At 39.8% G+C, this 26868-nt stretch overlaps 1 protein-coding gene across 7 annotated transcripts in view; it reads left to right on the top strand.

The window, feature by feature from the left end:
- Positions 1-26868, top strand: part of RASGRP3 (RAS guanyl releasing protein 3) — a 110941-nt gene that overhangs the window by 26655 nt on the left and 57418 nt on the right. For 3 of the 7 annotated variants that reach the window (XM_063078285.1, XM_063078280.1, XM_063078287.1), the window contains exon 2: positions 11667-11811. The exons of 1 other annotated variant lie outside the window; for it this stretch is intronic. The gene's annotated coding sequence lies outside the window, so the exon portion shown is untranslated. Of the gene's footprint in view, positions 1-281; positions 367-10569; positions 10622-11666; positions 11812-26868 lie in introns of those variants that run through there. 3 more of the 7 variants (XM_063078281.1, XM_063078282.1, XM_063078284.1) reach the window with 3 other exon arrangements.

Below are 26868 nucleotides of genomic sequence, written 5' to 3' on the forward strand. Positions count from 1 at the left end.
AGAATCCTGGTTTCTGTATTCTGACATGCACCGTTTCCCCCACTACCACTTGGCCTCTCCTACCAGTTTGGAAAATGGTTAAAAAGAAAAAGTTTATCTATGGTGGAATTGTTGGGAAGATTACTGGGAATTTTCAGCTAGTAGTAGCCTGTGGAATTAGAATGTAGGGAATATATTTCAGGCAATTTATATTTTCGCCTGATCTTTCAAATGAGGCTGCTAATGTGAGAACTGAGGGTCTATTTATAGCAGGTTGCTTCTGAGCACCCTGGAGAGGCTGTGAAATAGCTGCCTATCGCAGGCAGCTAGGAACTACTTGCCTACGTTTTTGTTCAGAAGGAGAAAGGACATAGACCATCTGGGCCAGTAAGTTGGGTCCAAAATTGGACTTATGTTTATTTTGCTTAATGAATTTGTTCTTGAATAGTATGAGTTAAATTTTGTTTGGTTCAATGCCATTTTTAATGCACGAGGGGTGCACACATTTCTTGTAATCCTTTCATGAGTGGCTTTCTAAAACAAAGAATGCTTTAGTACTGTGAACAAATTTCCCTTAATTTATATAGGCTATAACTTATTTTTTTTTTTCCTAAAGCAAGGAAACCTGTGCTCATTTGTTTGTGTCTTAGAGAGTGTTGGCTGGTGTAGCCATATCAGTTAACAGTCATACAGTATATATGTGTTGTGAAAAACATAGACGAATATATTCCGACCTCTCACTCCAAAGTTTCATACCGAACTATTTGGTGCAGCCCCGTAGTTCAGAAGAGGGAGCTTTAGATGAACTCTCACGTCAGGAGGAGTGGAGCTGTAGACACTGGGTGTTCCTTATCCCTATGCTTAGACTGTAGGTCCCATTCCTGCCTCAGTGACACGGCGTGTAGAGGCTGGCTCTGCAGTTACCAAGGCCACAGTCCAGCAAATAAAATAGAGACAGATCAAGGAGCTACTGATCTTTTTCTCACCAGCACCACTGCATGCTATGAAAGTACGGTAAAATGATTTTAGTCCAGCCTTTACATTTTTGTTCATTAAGAACAAAATGGGAGCCTATCAGTTCATATTTGCTCATAAAAAAGTTTTTAACCAATCAGCAATTGATTCCATGACGAGAAGGGTCTTTAGAGTTCATGGAAATTCTGGCATGTGCAGATAATAAGGGCAAATAGACTTCAACTTTTAACTTTGACAAATTTTAGTCATTGGGTTTAGAGTTTTTAAAAAATACTATGATTCTACATGAAAAACAACCAAACATCTTCAACATAAATGATTTAATAATAAATATGCATGTGGGATAAAATTCTGAATTGAGTTTTTCGTGGCTCTCATATTGCAATCTTGATCCTCAAATTTGACATTTCTCAGACTTTTTAAGCCCATGACCCTTACATTGCTTTTAGTTCAGTTTTGGGAAAATAACTGGGAATGTACAGTATCAAAAATAAACTAAGCCAGACACGAGTTAAAATGGTAAGGACAGATTTTATTCAGTAGTAACTATTGCAAGAAGGAAAAAAGTCCAGTGTGAACTGAGCTCAACTTTGATTTCTACAGAAGTAACTGGGCATTTTAAAGAGAAAATGAGTGAGTAGGGAGGGACCAAGCAGAGGCTCAGCAGAGTGGGGAAAGGGAAACACTACAAAGGGTTGGTCAGTATAGATGTGACTGGGCCAGCTGTGTCTGGTGGCAGCTATTGAAGTTATGATTCTGTCGTCCCACAGAGGATGGGAGACAGAGGCCCTTTCCTCAGGTCTTGACTAGAACAAATAGTAAAATTTTTTTGGCAGCCCTAAGTTTTCTCAGGCAGGCCCTTTAACGGGGGCTGAGGCATCTTAGGGATGTGGCCTTGCGCTGTTAAAAATTATGTTAGGGTTTATTCAAGTCTTTACAGGCCAAGGCTGAGGTTTAGTTGAAGACAGGGCTCAGAGGAGCCTGTCTAGAGTGTAGTCAAGGAGAGATACTCTTTCTCAGTAGTAAATGAAAACTTTGAAATCCCAATAATCCCAGTTTTGGAAATCTATACTATGGAAATAGAAGCACCAGCAACCAAATATATATGGGCAAGCATGTTCAGTGCAAGACTGTCTATAGAGGCAAAAACTGGGAACATTTTGAATATTCATCAGTAGAGTGAATAAACTACAATACAGCTATACAATGGAGTAGAATGCAGCTATTAAAAAGAACAAATTAAATCTATATTACTGACTTTGGAGCCAATATACCTAACCGTGATACATTATTAAGGGGAAAAATTAACGTAAAGGGTGATGGGGTTTTAAAAAATGGAAAAATAGAACCTTACACATATATGTATATAGGAGATACATTTTTTATTCCATATCGCATTTTGACATGGGATAGTGAAAGACGTGTGTTATCTCAGGGAGATGGGAATGGATAGGAAAGAGGGGTTATTCCATTTTTCTTTACATGTATCTCTGTATTGTTCAACTTGCTATGGTGGGCATGTACTGCTTTTTAACCTTAAATATCTTACAAAATAAAAAGCGCTCACAGGAGTCCTGCTTTTCTTATTTTGTAAAAGAAAATAAAACCATTCTTCAATGGGATAATGTAGTTATTAGAATATAAATCTAAAAAGAATTTAGAGTAATTCAAATACCTATCAAAGCTTTATCATTTAGGTTGATATTGACTGTTGTAGCCCATATTCTTTTGCATTGATTGCTCACTGCCCCGTGATTATCTGCACCAGCCAAGGTGCTTTATTGAGATTTTACCTCCTATGATCTCCATTAAGGAAACTCTTCCAACCCTCGGTTCTGATGTCTCCCCTCCACGTGCCCCTCAATTGGAGAAGTTTTACTCCAGCGTAAATTGATCAACTGCTTTTCACTAATAAGAGTGGCAATCACAAAGATGAGCCCTTAGAATACTCCTATTTAATTAAAATTTTAGAAAAACTGAAAATTTCCCTACCACTTTTTTTTTTATGTGCTTCTAAAAGTGCTTTCTTAGTTTATCCCCTACGATCTACAAATAAGAAAATCCTGCTGCAATAATATTAGATTCTCATTCCTCAGGGTGTTCATACTCCACTTGTGGTTGCCTTTGTGCTCTTCCAGAAAGTCAGAAGAAAAAACTATCTTACCCAAAGTCTTTCTACACACAGGGGATAAGTAATACTAAAACCATAGCCAAAAGGTTGAGCAAATAAATGCCGTGTAAGTAAATCATTTAATGAAGTGTGTGATAAAGGGAGTGATACTTTAGAAAAGGAATGGAAATGTGGAAATGAGGTCTAGAACCCAGGCCTCACTGACTTATAACCTGGAGGCTGTGATGGTTGGATTAAAATTGAGCAAGTCACTTGGCACTAAGGCTGGAAAATAGGACTTGTAGTTAGCTAGCTGGGTTTGGATAATCTGGTGATTAAAGTGAAGAGCAAAAGCGATTAACTGGAACGTTGACATTGTTTAGAATTATGCACAATTTTGAGTAGACAGATTCGGTATCAAACTAACATGGTTATTTTGTAATTACAGCCCTCGTGCAAAAATTCACTCACTCATTCATTCATTTATTTATTCAGTCATTTGCTCATTAAGAAAGTGTGCACTGAGTATCATCTTCCAGCAAGGCCAGTGGGCTGGGGTGTGAACCCAGGACAGCTTAGTGGACTCAGAAGGAGGCCTGTGTCAATTGAGAGTGAAGCTGTGTTGCAAGGATGGAGAGCAGTGAGGCAGAGGAAACCTACAGTTTGCATATGAGAACAAGAGGATTTGGCGTTTCTTTTTTTTTTTTTTTTTTCTGTCTTTTTGTGACCGGAAGGGGATCGCAACCCTTGGTGTGGTGTCGCCCGCACCGCGCTCAGCCAGTGAGCGCACCTGCCATTCCTATATAGGATCCGAACCCGCGGCGGGAGCACCACTGCGCTCCCAAGCGCTGCACTCTCCCGAGTGAGCCACCGGGTCGGCCCGGATTTGGCGTTTCTAATTGCACTTTTCCTATGATTCTTCCAAAGATTGAACTGCATCCCTCCTTTGTGCCTTTAGCTATTACATATTTCGAGAAAAAAAATTTCAATATTTACTTTGTCTCATTTATTGCTGAATCAGCTTTGTATTTTCTGCTTAGAAATAGCAATGATGCTGATGCTTGAATAGGAAGGAAATCATAAATCTGAAAACTGTCCTTATATTGTTCTCTGCACACTAAGTGATTCTCAGAAAAACGCACAGAGCCAGCCTCATGATTTTCTTTCTTTTTTTTTTTTTTTTTTACTATTAGCAACTCTTTTCAAGAATTAAAAGAATCCCTGAAGCAGTAGTGGTGTTTTAGAAGATCTTGATTCAGATGAACTTTACCACTAGTCTGTGGTTTAGAGGGGCGAGATCCTCGAAGGCTAATGAAAGTTGCAGTCAATCAGGGTTATGAATTAAAACTATTAGGGGAAAAAAGTTATTATGTAAGTAATTACGCTAGGGAAGGTGTTTTGTGGTATGAATGCTGAATTTTCCTTCTCAGGTTTTACTGAATCTGGCTTCAGCTAGAAATCTAGGCTGTTTACGAAGCTGATTAGATGGAGGGAAAGTGTTAAGAGAAAAATACTGCCATAAAGGTAAATTTAAATGAATTACGTTAAGTAAATGTAATTATATTAAGGGTAATATACTTTAAAAAAGTGAATGAAACTTTACAAAAACAAAGAAAACAGAAGAGATAAAAAGACAGGAAAATGAAAGAAAACAGAACAGGGAAGTCTATTTTTAATGTGGCCTGACTTGACTGGAAATTCGGGAGTTTCTCCAGGGATACTGAGGAAGAGGCTGGGTGTAGAGGCACCTTCTGCCAAAGCCCCCTCTGGTAGAGTCTGTCTTCCCTTTTCATTCTTCTCTTTGGTTTTATACAGCCTGTCTCCAGTTTAATCTATGGATTGTGTTCTAAAGATTCATTTGTAAATCAGTTGTTTGGAACTCAAAATGTTTTTAATCCATAGAAAGAATGTTATAAATGCTCTTCAATCTGCCATGCCCTTCCACAACCACTTACCTGGTATCACTGACTGAAATATCACATATTTGCAGTGGATAATAGTAGCAAACTGCTGTTGTAATGCCAATCATTGGACCCCCAAATGCAATGCTATTGACTTGGCTGTTGTGCTGGAGGGTAAGCAGGTTTAATTAGAAGAGGATGAACAAGTCCATGAAAACTTCTGTGGCTACTAAATCATTTTGAAGGGTAGGTGCACAGGGTTTGGAGTAAGACAAACTTACATTCACGCCTCTCTCTCTCTCTCTCTCTCTCTGCTTACTAGTTGGGAACAGGATAGTTAATCTTACTAAAGGTCATCTGGGGGCACTAATAGCATCTCCTTGGAGCATTGTGAGAATTAAATGAGCATTTGCATAGATGTTAGCTCGTTATATATTATTAGTAATATATTAATATATTATATATTAATAGATACTAATTGCTATTATATAATTACTATTACTTTATATATAATATATGGCTTTCTACGTTACTCTTTTCTCCCAGAGAGATTATTAACTTTGACAGCAGAGATTTTTGTCACATGTATTTAGAGATGTGAATCCCTAAATGCAATGCACACTGAACACAGACAATATTTTTTCATTTATCGGCATTGATTTGCTTTGTTCAAGGGCCTTAGAAGTTAAAAACTCTACTTGCTGATTCTTTCAAAATGTTTTTTCTTTTTATTTGTTACAGGCATGTAGTTAGCACAAGTCTTATGATTAACTAACTGCAACTGGGCCTTTATTTTGGCTTACACATGGTTCAGAGGGAAGAAAGAGGGAAGAATAAGAGGGATAGAGAAAATTTCCCATGATTAGACAAACGTTGGAAGAAAACAGGTGAAGTAGAAAACATGTCAAAAAAGTGCACGTGTCTGAGAAAGAGAGTGTATGGGGTGGAATTTACTGAGCTGGAGGAATAAGAGAGCAATGTTGCATGCAAGGTCCCCTGAAAGGAATGGGCGGAGATGGGATGACATGGTGTGTGTTAGTGCCTCGAATTGGCCAGCAGGGGGTGTGCACCAACTTGGAGCAGCTTGTTTGGAGTTTGGCACAAGGCAGATGACCAGCAGCTTCAAGGAAGGGATGTCGTGCCATCTGACAGTGCGTGTATGGCATGGGTACCATTTGGGAATTTCTACCTGAGGGAGTGCCTCAGATGGGTGCAAAGGCCCATCGGGATGTCTCTGAGAAACTGAATCCAGGGTGCTCAGGCAAGACCATGGTTCTCTCCTCTTCCTGCATCCTTTGAACCTGGCAGTTCCACCACTTCCAGTAACTTGCTGTCAAATCTTGGGTCCAGGATGAGCAAGTTAGAGAAGGGAGACTTAGGAGAAAGTGTTTGGCTTTGCTAATGGATTGTGAGGCTTTTTTTGCTTTTGGTCCTTTTTTTTTTGATCCCTTTTCTTGCCAATGGCTTTCTCCTCTTTGTGTAGATGATTGAAGTGCTTAAGTGTCTTTGTAGGTCTAGCATCTCTTTCCTCAGTTTAAAAAGAGCTCATTTAAAAATGAACAACTAATACGTATTTATTACAGGAACAGTAGAAAAATGCTGATAAGCATAAAGGAGGGGGAAGATATGTGAACCCAGCACCCAAAGATAACCATTATTAAAAATCTGATAAGTAATATTTCAGATTTTTTTATATGTTCACATATTTTCTTAGAAAAAGGGATTGTATTAAATAAACTTTTGTAACTTATGTTTTTCACTTAATCTATGCTGAATATTTTTCCTTGCTAACATACATCAACAACAATATTTTATAATGATTGCGTCGTGTTACATCTTATGAATGTGTTATAATTTACTCAACTACTTTTGGCTCATAGATTGTTTCTAATTTTTCAATTTTCAAATAATGCTATGAGAAACATCCTCAGACATATGCAATTTATATTCTTTTCTTGCAATATATTTCCAGAAGAGGAACTGCTGAGTTAAAGGGCATTCACACTTTTAAAAAGTTTTTGCTATGTATTACAAAATTATCTTCCTCACATGTTGTACGAATTTATATTCTTGCCAGCAGCATATGAAGGTGCTGTTTTCCAAACCTCCTGCCAACATTGGGAATTATCATTTTTTCATCTTTGTTAAGTTTATAGATAATAAATGGTATCTTACTTATCATTGTTTGATTTATACTCTTCTTTTAGGAAAGCTGAATATTTTTTTCATATGTATGTCCAGAACAGTGCTAAATGTTGGTAGTGATAAGGGGCCTTTTTCTTGTTTGTGATTTTAATGTTAATGCCTCTAGTATTTCACTATTAAGTATACTGCCTGTTTTGGGTTTGAGATAATCTTTATCATGTTAAGAAGAATTCTTCTAACTTCATTTTATTAATTAAAAAATATTAAATTTTATCAAATGACTTTTCAAGATCATCTGTTGTCATAATCTGAAAGCTTTTCTCCATTGACTTATTTCTGTCTTCATTACGCTAACAAATTCCTTAATATTGAGATATTTTTACATCTTTAGAGTAAATTAAGGTGTCAGGATGGCCGAGTGGTCTAAGGCGCCGGACTCAAGCTCCGCTTCCTCGTGCTGAGGGTTCTAGGGTAAATTATATTTATACATGAGGTTAGCCTATGGTTTCCTTTATTAAATTTTATCAGTGTTGTTTGTTTTTAAGTCAGGGGTATTATGCGAGCTTTCATTCACTTTTGTCCACTTGATCATTTCATATAGCCTGGAAATTATCTGTGGCTTGAAGCTCAAAGATAACTTGATTATGTAAGTAATCTGGACTAAAAACTGTTCTTGGAAACAATTTCTTAATAACTTTTACATTTTCCCATGCTTGTTGACCTGTTGTTTTTCACTTCTTCTCAAGTCAGTTTGCCTCTAATTACTGTGTTGGCTGGGCCCCACCATATCTGATATGTGGTAATCTCATTATTGAAACCTTCTAAGCATGCTATAATTGCCTTTTTGATTGCTTTCCCAATCAATGATTTTTTTAAAGAAGAGTTATAAAGCTTTTCTGAGAGGCTGGCTCTTTTTTGACTACACTTTTGCAATTAATTTATAGTTTTATTACTGTGTGATCATAGAATGTGGCCAGAATAATTTGGTGGAGGGAGGGGGGAGTTACTTAAGATTTTTTGGTGGCCTAATATAAACTCAAGTTTTGCAAATTTTTCTTAAGATAAACAGATCCCTCTCTTTAGTCATTCATTTATTCACTGAGCATTATTTCAGCCGTGTGTCTCCTACGTGTCAGGCATTGTATTGGGCATTGCAGGATACAAAATGAATAGGTCATAAACTTTCTCTAAGGTTGACAAAGTTTAGATGGAGCATAGACATGTGAAGACCTAATCATAATAAAGTCAGAAATGCAACAGCAGTGGAATGTACAAAAGGGAAAGTCAGCAAAGAATAAGAACCAAGCCCTATCATAGGTTCTGGGAATACAAAGATGCCTAACATACCACCATGGCCCCAAGAGGCTTTCAGTCCTAAAGTGTGAAAGATAAACTGAGGGCAAGAGGCAGGCTTTTTGAAGGCAAGACGACTAATTAGGAAACTACTATACTCATTTGGTAATGAATGAAGAAACCACTACAGTCATTTGGTAATAATAGAACATATGAGAAATGTTACAGAATAAGAACAGAACAGGGGATTTTCCCTTTTAAAGGACAGATAGGAGAGAATTCCACAAAGGAGGCCGTAGGAGGTAGGGGTGAAATTTTGCAGAAGCCACGGGAGAACATTTCAGGGAGCTGTGGCTCAGTCAGGACAAATGTAGCTGCAGGGCTGGCCCGTGGCTCAGTCGGGTCAGATGTAGCTGAAGGGCCAGCCCGTGGCTCAGTCGGGTCAAATGTAGCTGAAGGGGTGACCCGTGGCTCACTCGGGTCAAATGTAGCTGAAGGCGTGGCCCATGGTTCAGTTGGGTCAAATGTAGCTGAAGGGGCCGTCCCGTGGCTCACTCGGGAGAGTGCGATGCTGAGAACACCAAGGCCACGGGTTCGGATCCTATATACGGATGGCTGGATGGCTCACTGGGTGAGCGTGGTGCTGACAACTCCAAGTCAAGGGTTGAGATCCCCTTACCGGTCATCTTTTAAGAAAAAAAAAAAATGTAGCTGAAAGGTCAAGTAATCTAAAAGCAACAAGTTGTCCATTGCCCTTGTCTCTGGTGACCAGGAGAAAGCAGTTTCAGTGAAGTGGAGGGAAGAAGCCAGACGAGAAGCAGGTTGAGAGAGGGTGGAGGCAAGTTTTATTCCAGAAGCTTAGTTGTAAAGGGAATGAGTGAGTTAGGGTAGTCATTAAAGGAGCAAAAAAAAATCAAAAAGATTGCTGTCAGGACATAAAGCAATGTGAGCATGTTTGGGTAATGACGAGAGTGAGCTGAGAGGGAGAGAGGGAATGTGGTTATTGAGAGGGTCCTGAACAGGCAGGAGGCACAGGGCGAGACACAAAGCCCGGGCGGAGGATGACCTCTGCCAGGAGGGGGGCACCTCTTGTAGGCAGCTGGGGCAGACAGGTGGGATCTCTCGTTTCTTTGCAAGGTTGGAAGAAGGTGGTGTTGTAGAACCTTCAGTCATACTCTTGGGCCAACTGGAAGTGCCCAGGGTCTTGGTCTCTGTGTGGACAGTTTGCTTCATAGGTATGATGCAGGATCGGTCCCTTCCTCCTCATCTATACTTATCTTTCCTGAGGCTGCCACTCCGTTGGTCATTGAAGAGTTTCCAGAAATCTCTCTTTCTTTAACTATGTGGTATGCAATGGATTGTGGGAATAATTAACCCAGTCAATTCTAAGTAAAGTGATTGGCAGATGCCAGCAGGTCACAAAAGTTTCTGTTACTGTAAATACAAGTAAATCAAAACAATGTTTTACATCCTCAATAGGTCTCCTTTTCTATTTCTGATTGGAGATAGTCACATCAATACATGAGCAAAAATCCCTAGGAAGGTGACATGTATTTTCGTGCATTACGTTTTGATGGCTGAAGTTTATTTCTATTACTAGCTTTAAACTCTTAGAAAGGGATATATTTTGATGCTTGCAAAACATTTCCATTTGCACTTCAGGCTCTCACAAGTTGGTAACAAATTAGTATGGCAAGACTGAGGTGGTTTTTTTTGTTTTGTTTTGTTTTTTGTTCTTTTTCTGTTATTCTGGAAAACACTCTAACCTTTGTATGGAGGGAAACTTCTGGTTTGATTAACACTAAATAATTGTGAGACAAAGCCCAGACATGAAATATTTCCTACACCAGCTCCTATATTGAGTAACAGCTCATGTATAAAAAAATCAAGGTTGACAGCTTAACAGGTTTATTATGGTTCAGAAATCCCCTGGGGGATTTTTAACCATGTTTTCTGGATGTTCATTTTGCCAAATAAGCGAATCTCTGTCATATCTCTACCCTGAAGGGTGAACTCAGGCAGTGATTTTGGGAAATGTCACCCTTACTGTACCAAGAAGTCAGACACCCAAGATCAGATACTATCCAAAGTCAGATGCTCCAAGGGCATTCCTTGGAGAGGAGAGAAAGGTGAGAAAATCAGCTCAGGAGAGAAGGAGGAATTCCACAGATGCTCCAGGATGGTTGGCCGCCTTTGTAAGCAGCACAGAAAATGGCAGGTTGGTCCATCTTCACAGCACACCAAAGGCAGCAGCCGTGCATCTGGGAAGTGCTTGTAAACCTAGTGATCATTTCGGTTTCCACTTGCATTCACTGATAATCTCAGCTGCTCTGCTGTGCCCCCAGATGTGGACACAGTCCAAAAGACAACTCTGGGGCAGCCTGGTCTTAAGATACCTGATATAATTTCCATGAGCTCTTTAGGTACAGCTGCACTCCATAGTCCTCATTAGCCCCTCACATATCTGCCCCTCACTTGGCACAGCAGCCCTGGCCTTGGTGAATTTTTAAAATTGAAATGTAGTATACACATTTATGGGGTACAGAGTTATATTTCAGTGCGTATATCCAATGTGTGATGATCCAATCAGGGGAATTAGCATATTCATCACTGCAAGACCTAATCATTTCTTTGTCATGTGAACACTGGATCCCCTCTCCTCTAGCCATCTGATAACATGCAATAAATTATTGTTCATTATAGATGCCTAGCTCGGCTGTACACCCACAGAACTTATTTGTCCTATCTAGCTGTACTTTTGGGTCCTTTAACCAACCTCTCGCTGTGCCCCCTCCCCCCAGCCCTGGCCTTTGCAAGCCAACCTGAGCATTCTCAGAGGGTTAGTGAGGGTCTGCCTTCCTCAGGACAGTCCATTGAGCCCTGTGGTTCTTCTGACAAACTGGAACCTGGGATCTGGAGAAAATAAAACCAAGCAGACTGATGTGCTTCGGGGCACGTGGAATATAGAGCAGCTTCCACCTGCTGTGCCGGTCGGTGGTTCCTTTTTCTTGCTGTTGCAGAGCCTGGGTGAAAAGCGGAGTGAGGTGGGAGCCTAGAGATGACTAGTCTCCCCCCACCCCCACCCCAACACCATTAATTTTCCACTTGCAGTGACCTGCCCTCCAGGGTGACTTATCAGCTGTTGGGCGTTTGTCACTAAAACAAAACAAGCCGTGGAATGTGCTGCTCTGTGCCCATGAGATGGCTGGAGAAGGTTCGCGGGTGGGGAGAATAATGATCTTCAGTTTCTGACCTGCTGGCAGGGCGGCGGGATTTATCAGGAGGCGCATGTGACTGGTTAAGACACAGAGCCCCAGCCTGGAGGAAACAGCTGCTCACAGCGTGCTCGGCCCTTGGCAGCAGGACAGGCGGGTGCTGATGTGAGGAACACCGCACAAAACCACCCCAGTAAGTCACTGGAGAGCTTTCCCACCGGTGTGTGTACGTGTGCACGTGTGGGTGTTGCAAGCCACCAACAACTTTTGATTTTGATTTTGGTTTCTCTCTGGCACTGTAGATGGAGATGTTTGATCTGTAGCTGTTAATAGCCGTTTGTGTTTTTACTGACTCTTTTAGAACCTGTTATTTTCAGCAAGGCTGTCTTCTGACTTTGGGGATGAATGGGGCATATTGCTTATTCCTACCTAGGAAACAGCAAGTTTATTTCTAAGTGTCCAGGGATTTTATGGTCCGTGGTATGTAGGTTCAAAACCAAGATTCAGAGTATGTAGCAGAGAACTGATTGAAGCGAGTGGAGGACTAGATTTGATTTTAATCAGTTTTTACCATTGAAACTTGAAAACACAGCGGTTTAAAATAACTTGTGAGTTTATTGTATGGGTGATGACCATTCCTAGTCAATTTTGAAGAATATCTTATTCAGCTGTGTATAACAGTCCGCAATACAGAAAACTGACAAAACAATATTTAGATTTAGATTAGAAATCTAAATCATATTTAGATTTCATGCCTGCTTTCCAATTCATTGAAAAGCTATATTTTATAGCTCTTTTCTTCAACAAGCTAATTCACCTTCATTACTTTAAAGCTAGAATTTTAGTTGTCCCTGGTCTTCCCCATTTTAGTGTTGTTATGATGCTCAGGGTCTTTCTTCCTCGTTTAAGGCCTTATTTATTCTAACAATGCTGCCTGAAGCTGGCGATCAACTCTGGGGGGCCTGGAATCCGAATGCCCGGGGGGGACTTGTTCTTTCTCAGGCTCATTCAGCAAGGACAGAGCTTGCTCTTGGAAAAGCAGCAAAGTAGGCCTCCTATTGGGACAGAGCTGTTGTGCAGGGACCTTTGTCTTTCCGTGGTAGTCACCAGGCAGAATGCTTAAGAGGAAAGGAAAAAGGGGAAAACGGAGAAGGCAGAATCCTGAAGAGATGATGCAAGCCTCTGAAAGGAACAGGCCTCTGAATCAGAGGCTGCGGAGAGATAACCAAATGAGTTCCTGTTTTCTGGAGTGCCTGGACATTCGGGAGGGGTAGCAGAGAGTGATTATTTTAATTAGAAGTCTTACCAAACAGTTGTTTTGCTTGTGATGAGCCTAGAACACCCTGCAGTGGGCGCGTTTCCCCAGGTGACCGATGGATGGTTATATAGGCTCAAGTTGTACAATGTTCTTGCAACTTCTGCCCCCCGCCCCAGGCTCTCTGCTCTCTCCCCTGCTGTATGTGGAGAATGGATGGGAAATGACCCAGGGCATTCTGGTTCTGTTGTAGATTTCTCTCAACATAGTTAGTCTAGAGTCCCTCATCAGCCAAACACCTCTGATGGAAGCAGTCTCAGATGCCCCTTCTGAAAAAATGGCTTGCCTGGCGTGGAAAAGTTCTCCCCTTTCTTTTCCTTAAAATGTAGAAGAATCAAAAAAACCTAGAGTGTCTGAGAAAAAATAGTTCCTACTCCTTTGTTCTTCTTTATGCCATTTGCGTGAGGTCCTTGGGTCAGCCTGTGGTCATGTGGCCTGTGACTTCTCCATCTGAGCAGGGGGTTGGCTGCTCTGCCTGGCCATTCTTTAGAGTTTGTTTCTGGTCGAGTTTCCCTTTTTCCACAGGTTTGATAGTGGAGATTCCTCTGGCGAAATTGTGTCTCTGGAATAATAGAGCCTCTCACAATAAAATGGAATGTCTAAATGGGAGTCACAATACCCTTTGAATTATCCAACTGCTGAATTTTTGAATTTTTGAAGGCCCACAGATTGTTTTGAAAAACCCAATGACACCTTGACTTCTCAAAATATTAATAGCAAAACTTTTAAAAAATTATTTTACATGCAGATAGTGCATCCACAGAGTCAAAGACTTTTAGATCTGGATAGGAATTATAGAATATGCAATTTAACACCTTCATTTTAGAGATGAGGAAAGTGTAGCAAATTTATCTGGGTCACAGGGCAGAGCCAGAAAAGAGAACTCAAGGCTTCTGATCCTATTGCCATATAAGATTAACGTTAATAATTATAACTTACATTTATTGTGCACTTATTATGTTGGGTGATGTGTTAAGCAAATATATTTATTTTCATAGAATCCTCACAATAACTTTATGTGCTATGTATTATTATTATTCCAGTTTTATAGATGGAGACACTGAGGTTCAGACCCTGTAGTCACTCGGCTATACATGACACAGGTAGGAGTGACACTTAGATCTGACTTCAGAGCCTATACATGTTAAAAAATAAAAGTGGAACGCATATGCTAATTTACACATTTAAACTTAAAAGCCCATGAGATGCAAATGAGAGTGTATTTCTAGCACAATAAGATTAGACGCACAATGTGCGTTATGGCCCTTGTAAACTCTCCATGGCAGGAAGGGCTAGGTTTCCCCTTGTGACAGTCCAAGCCCAGCTGCATAGGATCACTGACTGGTGGTGTGTTTTTCTCTTTGAAAATAGTTCAGTGATGGTCCTCACCTTGTTAAGAACAGCAACTGAGACCTGCGTTACTTGCCTGGAACACAGGGCTCTCAGTGACCCTCTGGCCTTTCCCTCAGTGTTTCCTGTCACTCCTTTCCTTTGGGGGACAGCCACTCCACCCACACCCCACCCCAAATAGCTGGCTTAGCATTGTCACTAAAACTATTATCAGACCTGCTCGTGGCTGCTCAACCTGGAAAGTTGGTTGTCCAAGTAGATTGTTTATGAATAGAAACGATGCAGTTCTTAACTCACTGTTTGTTCTGAGCTCTGTGTGTGGGGGGGGAGGAGATGGGAAGGGGGGTCGCAGAGCAGGGGACTGGCTGGGAGTGGGGAGTGGGGAGAGGTGTGCTTTTCTCTGCTGACTGGGATGCCACCTGCACCTGCCCCTTGCCCTAAGTCACACTTCTCTCTCCACCTGCTGCACCTCTAAACACTGGCTGTCTCACTTGTGGGCCACGAACCTGCGACTCTTCTGGGTCATTGAAGAGACAGAGCCCTTTCAGAAACCTACCTCTCGAACCTTTCTAAAAATTGCATTTGGCTCTCCACATTCCAGTAGGATACAGGTCAAACTCTGGGTTGGTGGTGATGAGAAAGAGCACTGAGTCATTCAGAAGTGGCAGGGGGGTCCTTTGGTGAATCAAGAGGAAAATTAAGCAAACAGGCCATGCATGGGTGTCTATGAGAAGTCAATTTTTTTTCAAGGTTGTTATGGCAAGATTATACATTTTGAAGGTCAAGCTCTTCATAGCAAGAAAAGGGAATTTTTAATCTTTAGTCCTACCTGCCTGATGCCTCTAAAACTAAGCCCAACTCAGTAGTAATTAGTGATGCAGTCTGCTGTCAGTTAATTTTCTATTATGACAGTCCAGTCCATTTTATTATCAGTATGTTGACAAGGTCATAAAAATGACAGTGCACTATGCCTGATGATTTTACAGAGCAGCTGCATATTGTAATGGCCAGGGCTTAGAGGTGGGGGAAAAGCAAGCAAACAGCTCCAGGACAATAAGAGCTATGATGGTGTTTCTTCCTAAAGTAACCTGTTTTTGAGTATGAATGTGAAAAGTAGCCATCTTTGAATTTAAAAAATTCTGAAAAACATTTAATTCATGAACTTACTCAAAGAGCATTTTCCTTAGTGACTACTGTGACAATCAGAATTTTCTGCACCTTTCAAGAGGACAGAAGGCAAACAAAACAAAACAAAACAAAACAAAACAAGATAGAATGGTGAATTAAAGGTCTACCTTCTTGGATTACATCTGTAAAATCTGAAGTAATATAAACCTTGCTTCTTCTATTGTAAGTGAAGAATTCAACTCAATATATAAATTGTTTATGTGGTTGCAGATATCCCAACATCTTTTGAGTTTCTATTTGATCAGGTTGATAATTTTATTTTCCAAAGTCTTCTCTATTTGCCAAATGCTGCCCTATCTTTACACTTAACCGAGTGTTGGTTTAGGTGGACCCATCCCCACCCAACAAGATGTTCTAAGACCCTTGCATAGATCTTTGTGCCATTGATTTGCTTAAGTATTATAAGTGTACTTGAGTTTCAACTTTGAACTTGTTCCAGGTGTAATCTTTGACAGAGAACTAGTAATAGCGAGGAAGGCATACATGGAAAACATTAAACTCATGTCTAATCCCCAAACTTCATTTTAGTCGCTACTTTTCTGTTGCTTAATTGTTTCAAAAATCATGGACAAGAGGACATCAGTCTGTGTTGGAATAGATTGCAATTTTTTTGTTTTTAAATTGGCTTAGTCACTCCTCTGTTTTGTTTTGAGAAAGTAATTTTGTTTTCCTCCATCCAACAATTCAAAAACAGGCTGAACCAACTTTCCTTGGAGCCTTTTACATAAATTAACTTAGGGAAGGCCTAGGAGTTTACACACTCAGGTTGGTTTTACAGAATTCTTTACAGCTGGAATCAAGGTGCTAGGAAGAATGAATGTCCTTTTCTGGCTGCGCTCTAACAACTTGCTCTGTGACTGTCAAGGATAAATCTCAAATTTCAAGTTAATATAGATTTTTGGAGTTCATAAACTAATCAAGAATTTTAAACAGTTTTAAATTGAAGAACTGAGTATAACCTCCATATCTGATTCTGGAAAACTCATACCATGAGTTCACTTTGACTGAACTTTGGATTCTGCTCAGCTTTCAGTTCTGTATTTTAAAAGTAGAAAGTATTTCATTTATGCATGGAACGCCTGCCATTCAAAATCATATGAGTCGACATGATGTTTTAGAGGTCATTAATTTTTTGGGTGAGGACAGTGCCCAATTTGAATGGTGGTGCTGGAGATTTCTCTATAGTTCATTTTTCTCCCTGGTCACTCCTGGTTCTGAGATAAATCTGCCTCTTCCTATCTTTCTTCTGTAGTAGGCATTTAAACTGTGTCAGCTGTTGGGAGAGGAAATAAAATAACCTTTATATTCACATCACCTAAATGTAGACATTATTGTGGACACTCTTACAGAACAGAAATTAAATTTCAGAGAGGTCAAGTACCTTGCACAAGGTCACAAGTCAATGAGTAGGATTCTAGTCCTAGTCTGCCTGGAAACAAATTACGTGCACTTTTCATTCAACCACACTGTATCTCACTATATCTATGTTAAAAACCGATGCTCTCTCTGGAAAGGGCAGCCATTCTGTGGAGCTGGGATTCTGCTGTCCTTGTCATGCACCTGATATACCCATTTCCATTAGAAGGATGCTGTAGGACAAAGAAACATCCCAGGACCCTGTAGATTCATGATTGTACCCTGCAATCTCTTTTTAGCTCCTACCAGAACATACTCATTCTGTTCTCATTATTGAGGTATTCTCTCAACTGTGGTGCTCTGCACCTTGGGCAGGGTACTCTTGCACAGCTAAGACTCTGGTAGCACTCAAAGATCACTATACTACCTCAGATGATGACAGCTATTGAAAAAGAAAAAAACCATGAGTGCGGTACTAGCTGATTATCCAGCATTGGCAGTTTGCTTTAAATTATATTTAGTTTTTACAATAAATGACATGGTATTGGCACCAAGAGGGGCGATCATACTCATTCCCGTAAAATGGTTTTTAGGGCCATGATTACAGATAGATGAAAGGGCCAAACAGACGTTGAAGCAGGGCCACTGTAACATATCTCGTGCTATTTTAATTCTTTATGTTTTAGAGAAATACTGCTTTCAACCTCTCTTTGGAAGTTGCAAGAACTTTGGTTGACATAAGCCAGTGATGGTGGTATTATTATGTAAGAATTGATGGTTTATCTTTTTTAGCTACAAAAATGGCTGAGATGTGAGTCATGCATAAAATTCTGGAAGCATTTGAAATATTATCTCACATCAAGCTTGTGGAAGAGAGGTTTATATGTTTGGGAAATTGTTTTGAGCTTTAATACCGAGATTTGGAAATTTCACTCTATTAAAAGCTATTAAAACCTCAGTAAGTAAGGTCTAGTTTATAGGTCCCCTTATATAGAAGCCAGAATTTACATTCAGGTAACAAAAGTAATAGAAGAAAATTCCAAATATATCTTCATATAAGGTGATTCATTTGGTAAGTATTTTTAATACTTTTAATACTTTTGCACTGCGTATAACATTAATAATGATATAGCCTTTATCCTATAGGATATTACCACGTCATTAAACAGATCACCATTTAAAAAAATTATTACAATAATCACATTACAATGCACAAATATATGTTCTATAACAGAGGGTTATACGATGTTCTATGGGAGTTCAGGGAATGAAGATAACTAACTATATCAGGATAAGTCAGGGAAGATTCCCTCGGGTTGATGACATTTGAGCTGCGTACAAAAGAATAAAAAATAAGTAGTCATTGTTCAAAAAGAAAAAATTTAAAAGAGTCCATTGCAATAATAACATGTAACTTGGTAGAGCTGAATCACAGAGTCCATGCTGCAGGAGGGACTGGAGAAAAGAAGGCTCAGAGACAAGGAGGTTTCAGATGGTTAAGAATAATGTTTGGTCTTCGGAAGCATTTAGATATTTTTGAAAACTACTTCAAGTTTTATAAAAACATTTTATTAAAGAAAATTTAAACATATACAAAAGTAGACAAAGTAGCATAATGAACCCACATGTATTCATTACCCAACTTTAACAGTTTTCAATTCATGGTGAATCTTGTTTCATTTATGGTCCTACCCATGTTCTTTTCTCCTCGTACTTTGAAGCAAACCCGATATTTCATTATTCCATTTGTAAATATTTTAGTATATTTCTAAAATATGTGTTCTCTTCAAAAATCCACAATATCATTAATATATCTAAAATTATTAATAATAATTCTTAACTATTATTGTAGCTTGTCTAGTAGAAGAATAATGTGAATATATTTGCATTCTGGAAAGAAAACTCCGAAGGCAATGAGAACAGATTGGAGAGAGAAAAATACCAAAGACCGAAAGAAGTCTCTGGAGATAGATTTCAACCAAGGCAGTGGTAATAAAGAGGGTGGAAGAATTTTCAGAATATTTAAACCATAAAGTTGATAGTTCTTGAGATCAGTTTTATAGGGGGATGCAGGAGAGGAGAGAGTTGAGGAAGATTTATAGGTTCCAATTTGGGCGATTGGCATATGAATATGTCACTAACTGATATAGTTTTGGGATTCCTTGAAAAATAATTTAGCCTGAGTCAGTGTCATACAGAAACTACTAGAAACAAATTCAAAATAACTTCTTATTTCCCTCAAACAAAACTTTGAAATTTGAGCATCTGGAATAATTTTAATTGCTTCACCTTAAGAAAGCCATTAACAAAATTTTGAAAACTTGCAGAGAATAGCATCTAAAATGTCCCAGGGGACAGAGAAGCCACTTGGACAGACTGAAACTGAGACCTTTTCAGTTTACATGTGATTAATAATTATAAAGTCATAAAGGCTAATGAACATGACTTATTTACCAAACCCAAACCATTAGAGGTTTGAAAAAGGTGAATGTAAAAAAAATAATGAAAGGAATTTATTTTTTTTCACATTTTATGATGAAGATGCTCAAAGAAACAAAAAATTTGAAAGAATTGTATAGTGAATATCCATATACCAATTCAATTCTACAATTAACAATTTACTATATTTGCTTTTTAACTCATCTATCCATTTATCCATTCCTCTATCTGTCCATTGGTTCGTCTTATTTTTTTAAAAAATAAGTTACAGACAGCAGTACACTTCATTCCTCAACACCTCATCATGCATATCATTAATCAGAGATCAATATTTGTTTATGCAGAATTTATAGTTTACACAAGAGAGACTAAACTTATACATTTATTTTCTGAAAAAGAAAAGCGATGATTCAAGAAGGATTAACACAATTCATGGCTGATTCTTACTGGGTTATTCATGAAAACAAGAAACCGAGAATCTCTTGATCCTCAAAAGCTGTTGCCTTACAAAGCAGCCACACCCAACCCCCAAAACAGCCTTTGAAGCACTGTCAAGTCATGTTCCTCTCAATAAGTGTTAATTAAATTTAAATGTGAAGAAATGAACATCCAGAAACATAAGCTTTTTGCCAGTAAAAGTCAGTACTAGAATAAATCACTTGCAGTAATTTTACATTGAGTATCACTCCCTGCCTCTAACAACTCCACAGAGTAATAGTGCAACAAGTAGATGATTTACAAGTTAAAGGCACTGCATTCCATACAAAGTCCTCATGAGACTGCCTAATGGGAGTGAATGGCTGGCAATGGGGAAAGAGGTAAAATGTTTTCACAAAAGAGAACTCTTTATTCACATATTGAAAAAAAAGATGCCTGTGTTTGTATTTATCCTCTGACTTCCTTCAAAAAGGATTGAAGAAGCTTAAAATAAAAAGGCAAAATAAAATAAAACTGAAAATAATTAACACAGGAATTAAACAAGAGCCAAAATATTTCAGCTGGTAGGATGGGAATAAGTTTGGACTTAGAAAGCTTTGAAATGTTCTCAATTATGTCAAATTCTGACATGTTAAATCCTGATGATTTGATCAAGAATTACAAATCAAGCTGAGATGATGTCTAAAAGCTGTGTTTATTCAAATGTTTGTTGTTGGTGAAGATGCTTAGTATTCATTTGAAAACTGAAAAATTCAAATAGCCAGGCATTTGCCCCCACAAAAAGCACACATGCTGACACTAGAAAAGATTTTAGGTGTTTGATTGACTTTTTCGGTTTTCATTTTGATGTTATGACATCAGTCTGTACGTTCTCAACTGGGAATGATTTTGCCCTCCAAGGGACATTTGGCAATGTCTGGAGACATTTTTGGCTGTTCCCTTTGAAGTTGGGAGTGGAATACTCCTGGTTTCTAGTGGGTAGAGGCCAAGGAAGCTGTTAAACTTCCTACTATGCACAGGACAGCCTCCCACAACAAAGAATTATCCATCAGAAAATGTCAATAGCGCCAAGGTCGAGAAACCCTGGTCTATATGAGCCAGTTAAAAAGCTTACTCTAATGTGCCTTCAAAACACTGTAGATGAGTTAGTTACACGTTGCATGTCTTCTTGTAATGGGTGTTGAGCAGTAAGTGGTGACAACCTAGCACCCTTAATGAAATCCTGCTGCATCGGCACCAGGACATGGATGAGATGTGAAATGACCTGTCATTCAGAATAAAGTCCACAAACAGCCAAGTTGAGTGGCTCACAACACAGGTTGACAGGACTCTTTGGTGTCCACAAGATCAAATGTCAGGTAAGGACAGAGATATTTAGTTAGCAGAAAATTATTCAAGGCAATGAGGGCCACGTTGTTACTCACAGCAGGGAAAGGGATCATTAGATCCTAAGTCGTGGAACAATTCATCCTGGGACTTGGGGAGCTCATTTCTCTGTTTCCTGCTTTCCTCTTAAAAAATTCAGGAGAGAACTTAGGGCATCCAAAGCAGGTCGATTTGATAAACTCTTGCTGCCAATCTGACGGCTAGGTACATATCTCTGAATTATGTTATGCTCCTTCATCTTTCCCTTACTAATCATAGTTATTATCTGTGTTCGTAAGCATGTTTTCCTTCTTTCTTCATTCATATTACAATTGATACCCCTCCCCTTACTTTGGTTATCCCCCTTCCTTCTGAGTTTGCAGTTTCTTCCTCTCCTGGATCATCCTTAACAGTGCCTAGGTGTGTGCTTCCTTAACGCTCACCCTATAAAAATGTCCTTGGCTCCCCATATCCTTTGCCGATTTCTCTTTACTCCAGGCCTAGACAAACTTGTTGAACTTGTATTCTACACATGCTATCTTCGTTTCTTTACCTCCCATCTACTCTTTAACTCACACAACCTGGCTTCTGCCCACAGCTCCAGTAAAGCTGCTCTTGTCAAGGTCATCAGTGACCTCCTTGTGGCAAAATTTTAAGAAGCAGTGAGTTTCCCATCCTTTTCTTATTTGACTTCTCAGTAGCATTCAGCACAGGTGATGGTTTCTGCTCCCATAAGCACAATCTTCTCATGGCCTCGTGATACAACATGCTTTTAAGTTTTCCTTCTCTCTCTCTGACAGCAGTTCCTCAAGACACTTTGCTGCTTCTCCTCCTGTCTCCAGCTTCTAGATGTTGGAAAGCCCAAAGCCTAAGGGTGGGCTCTCTTATCCTCTCTCCATACTTTCTTCCCGAGCAATGTGAACCATTGCCATGGCTTTAAAAGCTGTTCGCATGGGGATAACTCCCAATTTTAAATTCCACCCTGGATCTTTCCTTGGAGCTCCTTATTTGTATAAATAGCTGCAACTTGAGATCCGCACATGGGAGTTTCACGGGCATCTCAGCCTTAACACATCTTAAGCATAGCTCTAGATTTCTTCCCATATACCTTCTCACTCCGTCCTAGCGGCCTTCTCCAACTCAGTAAATGAAATTATGACCCAGCCAGTTTGTCGAGCTCTTTGTTCTCTGACATCCTTAACAGAATCCGTCTTCAAGTTTCAGCTCTTAGGTTAAATATCATCTCTTCAAAGAGGTATTTACTGACCACTCAGCTAAAATAAGCCCTTTTGCCATTATCTATCTTAGCATTCCATATGGCTTTTCACTCATAGTTCTTATAACAATTTGTAATTATTTATCAATTTGTCTGTCTACTTGTTCAATATTGGTTTCCCTCACTAAACTGTACATGCCATTGGATGGGGACCTGGTCTGTTTAGTCCACTGGACACCCAGGCCCTGGCATGATGTCTGAAACGTAGAGGCATGTTTGTAGAGTCAATAAAGGATTATTTTGGGTACTGGGCCTGAAACAGGCACTTTTTTTTTCCCTGACAAGATAAGAATTAGGTGCTTTTGCTCTCAGAATCACACTTTTAATTAGGCTAAAAGATAACATTTAAGAATCATCTGAAAAAAAAATAAAAGAAAAAACCAAGATAATATTTAACAAATGCTTGTTTGTTGATGAATAGATTGATTAATCAATTAGAAATTCACTTAATTTCTTTCCATTTCAATTCATTCATTTATAATAGGAATAATACTATTAACTTTCTTTGCCAGAATTATCTTACAGGACAAAGTTAGATGATTGCTTTCTTATGTCCTTTGGAGAAAGACATTAAATACGTACAAAGCTGCACTTGAGATGGTGATGAGATTACACATATTATCAATTTCCTCAGTGTGAGGACTGCCCTGCACTAATGTCTGAATTCTTGTGGTTTGTGAGACAACAAAATGCCATCAGTCTTCACTGTTACAAGTCTTACCTGAAAGGATACCATAAGATAATGTTTTTGTGAAGTGGCTAGAATTATGTCATTGTATAGCCTCAGAGCCCTCCTCTCAGCTGCCCTGCCTGTAGGAGGGGTCATGTGAGGCTGGTGGACAGCACAGCACAGTGGCCCCTGTGCCCAGCTGAGGCCTGGGCCAGAACACAATGACATTCTGGCATCTGGCCAAATGCTGAAGGTTAACGAAGGTGCATGGAGTGGAGAAGGAGGCGACTTCATGGTGAGGAGCAAGGAGCAGTATCTCTAGACCTTGACCGGGTCACAGGTACCTCTGTTTTTACCTATGTTTTTAGAATTGGATGTTCAGTCTAAGGTTGCTCATGGACCCTTGTGAGGAGGTTAAAATTTCAGAATCTTAAATTTTTGTGACTCCAAAAAGCTGATGGTGAGAATCAAGACATGAGGTTGTTTTTTCTCCTCTTTTGTATTGGGCAAGCCCATTTGTTTTAAGATGTAAAAGATGATATCAGATAGCGGAACCTCGGGGAATACTGATTTCCCTCTGTCTTCTTATGAAATCCTCTGGGGCAGTCAGTCTTAGTGTGTTTGAGTGGTGGTTATGAAACTTTTACTACAGGCCCCTTTAAGACCCTGAGGAATGCTATAGACCCTCACTCCATAAAGAAGCCCATAGGCACAAATGCAAAAAAACCTGCATATGATGTCAGGGGTTTTACAGTCTCTGAATCTTGGTTAAGAGCCTTGCGATGAACTGAATTTTGTTCACCCTCAAATTCAGGTGTTGAAGCCTGAATGCCCAACGTGACTATGTTTGGAGATAAAGCCTATAAGGAGATAATTATGGTTAAATGAAGTCATAAGGGTGGGTCTCTTATCCAATAAGTCTGGTGTCCTAATAAGAAGAGGAAGAGACACCAGAACCTCTTTCTTCGCCACGTGAGAGCACAGCGAGAAGGCGGCCATCTGCAAGCCAGGAAGAAAGCCCTCACCGGGAACCAGATTGGCCAGTACCTTATCTGGGACTTCTCAACCACCAGAATTGTGAGAGATAAATTTATGTTGTTGGAGTCACCCAGTCTATGGTATTTTGTTATAGCAGCCTCAGCTGACTAAGACACGCCTCTATTCTAGAAACTGCTCTGCCCCTAAGGTAGCAGCACTTATAGTTACTGACACATAGAGGAGTCAGGTATGGGAGGGGAACGCCCCAGTGAGCAAATGTTCTCCATTTAGAAGAACCACCCTGGGAGGGTTTATGGGAGGCTTGGAGCACAGGAGCAGGGTCAGCCAGCAGTACCGTGCCTGGTTCTCTCTGCCCCGGCCTCAGGAGTTCACAGTGACAGTGAAGCAAGAAGGCCACTCAGAAGGATGATGTGTTCATGTGCCGGGCATGGACCTTCCACGGGTTTGCATTTTATTGGGAGGTCATCTATCTGAACCCAGGGGCCTCTTCAAATTTTCTTTCAAGTGTTTCATAAGAGGCAAATATCCTCCTAGACACATTAATCCCATTTTGTGAAGTAGGGAAGTATCTCCTCACAGTTAAGATGTGAGCCTCCTGAGCCCTAAGCAAACCACTGGGAATGTGGAAAGCATTTGCTCTTGAAAAACCCATTTACTTCATCCTTATCCCTCTTGAGAAAGCTGCCACTGTCTGATGTGGGTAGAATTTGGGGACAAGGAGAGTGGAAGCTGAAATTTACAGGCTAGTCAGTCCAAAACCTGGGAGAGCAGGGGCAGGATTCCAAAGCCTAGTGGTGCTGTTGGAGTGGGAAGGGGAGCATGTGAAGGTCTTCTCAGGAAGAGTTAGAAAGAAAAGCCAAAGTCTGAGTGGCCAAAGGTAACCAGCAAAATCTGTGAGGTCCAGTGTGACAAGAGTAAATGAACAGGCAGGGTCAGGACCCAAGTATCAGAGCCAGAGAACCTGTGGTTTGTGCCAAGATCTATTTTGAGTTTTAAGACCCCACCTTCCCAAGTTCACCTCCACCAACTCACCTTTATCCATCTCAAAGACACTGAGAATTGCTTCAGATGCCCAGTATCTACCAACCAGGTATAGTAGCTTTTTACTGAAATCCCCACTATCATTTTAACCCCCTGAATAAAAACAAAAATATTTTGACAAGGAGAGATGACCAGGTTGGAATAATCTTTGCAAAGTCAAAGAGCTAAATTCCCTTGAAATCAGACAAGTGAGCAGAAGTTCCATGACTGATGGCACATAGCTGCTTCATTTCTCCATATGGCAAAAGGCCAGCTTCATGTCAGTAAACTCATACTTTTTTAAACAGGTGAATTAGTTCAAAATCAGCCTTCTGCCACATGCACTTTTTATGTCCCAGAGACCCCAGTATGAGTCTGGATTCTATAGAAGCTCACTGTGGTGAAATGTTTTCCTTTCTTCCACTAACTCACTGTTTAAACTTGGGCAAGTCACATTGTCATTTTGGCCCTGGAGTTCTCTTTTATAGAATGAGGTAGTTAACCCAGTAAGTAAATAAAGCCCTCCTTAAAGAGTGCATTATTCCATCTGTCTCCTACTCCCACAATCTCTCTTTATTGGAGCTATAGAGTTTCCTCTGAGTAGACTAAAAGCACTATCATAAGACTTGAGTACGCAAGATGATAAAACCAGGTGTTTGCAGATCAATCCTTGCAGCTGCATTGACCAGTAAATAACCCCTCCCTGGTTTCTGGTTTCTCTTTTTAGAGTAATAGCAACATAAGAAGACTATCAGCTCAATAGTATAGTCGTTAGCTCTACAAGTGTCTCGTTTTAAGTGCTAGAAATTATCCACAGGAAATTATCCCAAAAAGTCCACAGAAATGATCATCTGTAATACACATGAGTTTGACACAGAGAAGAAAGCTGTTGCTAGTTGTAGTGACCAAATCCAAAGCAGCAGAGGGAGGAAGTGGGAGAGAGTGAAACCACATACTCATTATAGTGTGTAGGATCTGAAAATATTTTTCTCTAAGCATGAGTAAATACATGTATATACATATTTTTAGGTAGCCCAATGTACATTCTATTTTCTTAATCTTTCCAGAATCGACAAAGTAGAGTGTTGAGGAGGCATTGGCACCAAGTCCCATGCTCTTTGTGGGTCATTAATGAACATCTATTTTGTTGATTTACAAAAACTTTTCTATAAAAGAAAAACACAGAAATCTGAGGAAATTGCAAAACTTGGAGGTAATCAAGACATTTTAAGTATATTATAAATGAAAAATAAATAATAATTTGTTAGCCTAACCAAGCCTGACAAATGCTATAGAAATTCCAAACTTTCTTTCTCAGGCAAGAGGTGAAATTTGTTTTGCAATTTGAACCTACCTTTTGAATGAACATATGCCAGAAGGCTTAAGTAAGAGTAATAGCTGTCTTGGCATGCTTCCTTGTCTGATCCACAAATCGGATCGCTGAGGATCTGCATGTTGAAGGGTCCTCCCTGGCTTTTGCCTGTGTGATGTCAGCAGGCAACCTGATGAGTCTGAGGAAGGGGCCTGCAAATGCAGGTGTCTACAGGGCCAAGAAGATATAATAATGACATAATGAGTGAAGGAGATTAGGGATAAGAAAAATTCTCTCAGTTTGGGACAAGTGATACTTTACTTTCCAGTTAAATCTACTAAAAGAGAAAAGGCGGATAGTGGGATGATAAATGGCAATGACATTTGATCTCAGTTTGGGGAAACAACACAGGGTAGAGGAGACTTCGGGGAACTGGGAGGTGGTTGCTGCTCAGCTCCACCCAAATGTCTCTTTGTAGAAATGCAGCCCTAAAATAGACAGATCTGATTCTCCCACAAGAAT

This window comes from Cynocephalus volans, chromosome 14 (genome assembly GCF_027409185.1).
Source record: "Cynocephalus volans isolate mCynVol1 chromosome 14, mCynVol1.pri, whole genome shotgun sequence".
Taxonomy (NCBI): Eukaryota; Metazoa; Chordata; class Mammalia; order Dermoptera; family Cynocephalidae; genus Cynocephalus; species Cynocephalus volans.